At 41.8% G+C, this 6,094-nt stretch overlaps 1 long non-coding RNA gene across 6 annotated transcripts; it reads right to left on the bottom strand.

Annotated features, from left to right (window-relative positions):
• Window positions 1-402: 402 nt before the first annotated feature.
• Window positions 403-5,887, bottom strand: LOC123127373 (uncharacterized). Of its 6 annotated transcripts, none has more exons than XR_006462416.1 (8): window positions 5,798-5,887; window positions 4,600-4,830; window positions 3,850-3,922; window positions 3,582-3,738; window positions 2,171-3,375; window positions 2,007-2,086; window positions 1,619-1,909; window positions 403-743 (listed from the first exon to the last, which is right to left on the bottom strand). It is a non-coding gene; the product is annotated as an uncharacterized lncRNA (long non-coding RNA). The 6 variants fall into 6 exon arrangements; XR_006462415.1 differs by having other exon boundaries at window positions 403-1,909; window positions 2,171-2,570; window positions 3,011-3,375; XR_006462413.1 differs by adding an exon at window positions 5,186-5,316 and having other exon boundaries at window positions 403-1,909; window positions 5,798-5,886.
• Window positions 5,888-6,094: the final 207 nt, after the last annotated feature.

The following is a 6,094-nucleotide window of genomic DNA, read 5'->3' as shown; positions in this document are numbered from 1 at the left end:
ACTGTGTGTTGGAGCAAAAAATAAATAAGCTTTTGTTTAAAAATATATGTACCTTTAAAGTGATCACTGGAAAAAGGATCTCACTTGTACCAACAGAACATGATGTGGTCCATAAACATACTAAATGTCCTCTGAATTCATTGGTTCAAATATCATGGCTCCACAGGATGATCACGCAAAAAAAACACTACTTCATGAGACTTAGCAGCAAACATGCAATGCACAAAAATGATCAAATGGTTAATAAACCTGCCATTCGTCCTGAAGCTAGTTCGGTAAGAAAGAACATTTAGCGAAGTAAGATGGAGATTTTCTAAGCTTGTGGCAAGCATGCAATGTGTAGGACTGGATAAATCATTAATGGTGTTTTGGGGAACAATAGAAGTAAGCACTCATCGTCCATTCCGAATAAAAACTTCGCATTATCAAAAATCCATAATCAAGAAATGCAAAATAGATGCCACACCTCAACATAAATCTTGCTCGGTAGGGAATACATGAACTATCCATTTTGTTGTAAAACAAAATAACTGACATGACGTCATACATATCTTTCTTCATTTTATCCAAGAACTTGGTGGCAGTAATCCACTCCTTCCAATCGAAGAAAAATGTAAAGGAAAAAAGAAGATGAGGCAGTATGTACCCTTGCCACTGGCTAGGAGAATCTCAGCATAGGAACAAGAGAAGTTTGAGATATAATCCAACTGGAGCAGTAAACAGAATACCAATCTAGCCTAGCACTACACAGAAGAAAGAGGTGGCACTGATCATGCTTCATGACAAAATGATCCATAATTCTTTCTTGAACATCGTGTAACAAAAAGTAGGACATGAGAAAGTAATAACATTTTAGGTGAAAGGCTGAATATGTTTAGGCTGGATAAAAAAGAAAAGTCCCACTGAGAAGAGCTGCTTCTCATAAAGATCTAAACAAATCCCAACCAACTTGATGGTCTGTCCTAAAATATTCTACCTTTTCATGATAAGCAGGTTAATCGTGCACAAACAAGATAATTGATATTCCAACAAACGACAGCTAGCTTTCAACTACACAAGATCCCTGTAGTTCTAGTTTTGGTTGCAAGGCTGTCACAAGATCCCTGCAGTTTTAGTTTTGGTTTGGTTGCAAGGCTGTTAGACTTATACTAATTTCAGAAGTTCAGATATAGTAAAATTCGTACAAAACAGAACATCTGAACTGCACAAGAACTCTGTAGTTTTAGATCATATAAAAACAAAGCACAATAGGACTATCCCTGAAAATGAAGTACAAAAGGGTCATTTTCTGAATGATACAAGTACTATGCTTCTTATCAAATTAGCCACTGTAAGCTCTCAGTTCACCGGTAGAGAAAAGGTTAATTTATCCTTTATGGTACACATATTGTATTGTATATGCGATAGTCTATGCTTTAAGTCAAACATTTATCATTCATCATAACAAAAGATTCACATCTAGTATGTTCATTTATGTTCCATAATGGATTGCAAACTAAGAGTCGTTATAAAGAATTTGTAGGTATCAAAGAGGGAAAGTTGTACCACCAATTATCAAAACCACTTAAATGAGGTCACCAAGGTGGGAAGGGAGGGAGGGAGGGAAGGAGAGAGATACCATTTTGCTGGGCTAACAGCAGGTTGATAATAGGTGGAGGCATTGGGATTCCAGGAAGCACCGCCTCCCAATACACCTTTAGTATCTCCTCAGAGTTTGGCATCGCCGTTGTGACCGCATCGGCGAAACTCACAAGCCAGACCCCCTCTCCTCCAGTGACCCGCGTGCATCAGAGAAGACGGGTAATTTTCAGGAGCGAGAGGTTGGGTATATTATACAAAACACTACTGTAACATGTGAGTAGGAACAGGATGACCCCAGGTTGCAATCAAGAACCACCGAATTAAGAATCTACAATGAGTAAAAGAAATTACATACTGAGAAACCCCAACAATTAGGCAATCCATTCCCAGACATGATTAATTCACAAGCCCAATTAGCATTATACCTCACAGCCGGAACAGTGGTGGTTGCAACACTTCTATATGCTAGCACAGAGCATCCAACTCTCAGTCCGCACTCCGCACCCTGTATCCACCCGAGCAGAACCAGGTCAAACAAATGAAGAATGGAAAAAAGAGAAAACTTCGAACATGCTGCAAGAGCTGGTACCGAGACGAGGAGTCGAGTGTGGATATGTCGACTGAGAGCTCGTGCACCAGCTGCAGTCGTCGTCAGCTACCCGCTGAGGCCGCCGTATGAGCCGGCTGTCGTCGAATCATGAAAGAGGGTGTCGAGTGTGACCGTCGTTGTGTCACCTCGGGAAGCCGACGAGGCCGGCATCGAGTGCCAGGTGAGACCAGATCCCATGAGGCGTGCGCAACCGAGCTCCGGGCAACCGCTCCCCCATAGCCAAACTCGCGACGCGTGCGCAGTCTGAAGCTCCGGGGTAGCCGCTCCCCTACAGCCGACCTCGCTGCTCTAAACATGCCATGTCAGCCTCTTGACCCTCCCCAGCTTGCCAACCCTCGATGTGAAGAACCCACCGCCCCTGATATCCCGCGGCGATGACCTGCACTGATCTAGAACCATCACACACGGCGGCGCGAATCCAGAACGTGGCGAAGCAGATGACGGAGCCAGCGTGCGAAGCCTCGATCCACTCCTTTCGTATGCTGGCCTTGCTCGCGTTGCTCCTCGAGAAACATGTTGTGAGGTAGGGCTGCCGGGAGGCCAGCGGCCGGAGACAAGGCGGTGGAGGAGACGAAGCAGCGAGACGAGAAGGCAGATCGGTGGCTAGGGAGGAGAAAGGAGGAGAGAGGGAAGGAGGGGGTGCACGGCTTGGGACGGGAGGGAACACTGTCTTCGCTGCATGTTCAGCGCTGCATCAAAAGCGAACACCCACACCCAGCCGCAGGACCCGGCATGGCGCACGACACGACGCACGACCCACGAGCCGGCTCTCTCCAACCCCAGATGATACACGAGCGAGAACAAAGGCAAGGCACATACCCGTGGGATCAGCAGCCAACTCGGCCCACCAGTCATAGTGCGAAAAGGCAGCAACGTGTGAGCATGTGTCAGTCCATCTCTTAACCACCACAGATGATGCACGCACGGTGCATGCTTTTTGACTTCCCATGCGTTCGCTCACACGGTTGGAGAGAGGGCTCAGCACCGGGTGGGATCCCTTTCTTACCGTCTTGTTCGCCTGCTCCTTTACTACCACTAGTAACCTTGCACGTGCAATGCACGTCTCATTTAACTTAAAATTTTGAATATGCAAAGCTTCAGTAAATTCCAATCCACATATAGCTACTTGTAATTCACTCTGCAATGATTTGTACCACCTTCAATATGCTCTGCGAGTTTGAAACCTGGTAGGATCCACTACTTCAGAAATCACAAACTTATATAAAGAAGCTATAGTACTGATTGTGTACTCTCGAGAAAACAAACTTGCATAAAGCTTATATCGACATTAAATCAATTGACATAAATTCTTTGTTGATAAATCAATAGAAACCTATTTAATATCATACGCTTATAGGGGGGTACTAGATCAGTATCAAAGGCAACTTACCTTTTTTCTGGTCTAATGCACATATGCTTGTACCAATGACTGCTACCACATATATAAGCATATATATTGTGCGATGCTTAGAAGGGGCGTGCTTTCAAATTCCCAAGGAGAAGAGCACTTATATAGTCCGTCAAATCGGGTCAACAATTCAACATGCCTGTAGATGTCGAGTGATGTGAGTTGACTATAGACAAATAGCTAAATAAAGGAGATGAGGAAATTAATATTAGTAGTGTAATGAACTTCATACTGACTGCAAGTCACGTACATGTAGTCAAGTTGAAGCAGAAATCATTTTTCTTGGAACATAATTTGGTAGCACTTCATCATTGCCATGAAACCTGTAATTTCAAATGTCAGTCTTCAGATACACAATTGTTAATTTAAGTCTTAACTGAATCTCTGCAAGCAAGCATGATGGTTTTAGCATCAGATACATAAAGATTAGGATAACCTGGCATACAAATCACCTCAAATTAGGGTATACCAGGATTGCAAAATTCACAGTTGTAGCACGGTACTATATAGTATAGTGAGTAGCTTGTGCTTCAGGCCACCGACACACAACATACTGGAAACAGTAATACCCATCTGTTGACTTGTACCGGTGAAATGATGCAAAGAATAAGGTGAAGAGAGCATAGAGAGAAGGTCAGACAACATGTGATTACGACCGACTCCATTTGGTAAAGGAAATAGAGGATCCCTGCCCCCATCTAGAACCATCCATTATATAGTTTTAGTGTTCAAGTACGTTATTAAACCTTCCAATATGGATTAGACGACATCATCAGCAACCTGTCGTATGTCCATCAGAAGTATCAATTGGACTACTCTGAATGGGAAAGATAAAAATCCCCAAGGGTTAAATACCGGCGAACAAAATAATATCATAACAAAAAAATTATGAGACATGCAAAACCACTACAATTTTCAAAGTATATAGCTAAATTCACTTTCATTTTTCACTTCTGTATGTATGCAAAAATGTAATAAGGGTTTTATAGACTTGTGGTACCTCTTTTAGTTTTTTTAGTGATGCGTCCTCAAAAGTATAGCAATTAAGAAAAGGCCGGCATGCCTGCAGTGGCGGAGGCGGGATTAGTGGGATTAGGATGTTGGGGAGGGCCGGTTGGAGCAGAAAACAAGGCAAATGCTGCATTGTTCATGTGTTTATTATGAACAAATCCATAGTATTGGGAGGGGGGCAGGGCCCCTTGCTGGTCATGTGTTCATCGCCACACAATGCCTGCAAATAAGAACAAATTTTTTTCTCACTACAATGACTTTGATAGTTAAATTTATCAGTACACATTTAACTGGGAATAGAAATATTTTAGATGATGTACTCCTAATCCCTCATTCGAACGGTTGATTACTTCATATGTTGATGAACCAAAAAAATGATAGGGGCACATACATACTCTTAAGTCAATTTATAAACCTTGATGGAGAAGGAGATGTTAACAAATAGACTGATATTTGTCAGTTGTGACTGAAATTAGGTAATTCATAAAAGGATAAACTCTAAAAATTAGCAGAAAAGAGGAATATGGAACATTAGCATGGAGTTTTATAGTCGGAGATCTGATGGTGTAGATGACCATTGTTGAATTGTAGTTTGATCTATACCCTAACCACACACATAGTAAAGGTGGCAGTGGCTCCAGCGTCCACGAAGGCAGTGAAACTGGGACTCTGAAATATCCTTGTTTCCTTGTTCTGTGTTCAAGGGCTGCTCGAAAGGGTGGTATTTCAACAATTAGACAATAGCTAGCTGATTCATATCAACTCATAGCACGACAATAAAAGGCGATAAAAAACAGCAAACAAGAAAATGACATCTAAACGCTACACCACTCAAACAAATGCTTTTTTTTGGTATTCCAAACTGCAAGACTACAATGAACCTTGTACCCATCTGTTTATAAACAAGCATTTGTAGCTAATAATGGATCGATCAAACTGTGATAGAGAAACAAAATTGCATGCAGAGTTGTAGCAAGGAACCAAAATCAAAGGGGTTCCTAACCCGGGTTGGGGAAACCTATCAAACTTGCAATCTGAGCAAGCTAAAAAGGCGATGAAATAAATCCTCTCACCTAAAGTAAGGAGGAAGCTTGCATGTGGTTGACAGTGAGGTGCAGAGGTTGAGGTTGTTGAACCAATCACACATGCAAAATTCAGGATTTTCTATTTCCTTGTGAGACACATACCTTGAATAATGAAAGAATGACATCGCAAGACACTGGACAATACATTTCAATTTAGCATCTAGAAATTGTTCTCCCGGTGGAAAACCTACAAGCATAGAAATATAGGACATCGTGGTGAAGAATTTGAATAATATTCTTACTGAAGTACAGTGAGAGCAAAACATAGCACACAAAGCGTAAATAGAAGACCTCAATATTTCAGCATGAGTATTAAACTATTAATGGTAAATACAAATGAACAGTTTTGCATTTCATTGAAGATGCTCTAGCCATAGGGTGAAATTCATTTGAAAAATC

Source organism: Triticum aestivum, chromosome 6A, assembly GCF_018294505.1.
Source record: "Triticum aestivum cultivar Chinese Spring chromosome 6A, IWGSC CS RefSeq v2.1, whole genome shotgun sequence".
Classification (NCBI taxonomy): domain Eukaryota; kingdom Viridiplantae; phylum Streptophyta; class Magnoliopsida; order Poales; family Poaceae; genus Triticum; species Triticum aestivum.
The sequence above is the reverse complement of the archived record's forward strand: the minus strand, read 5'-3'. Positions and strand labels throughout refer to the sequence as shown.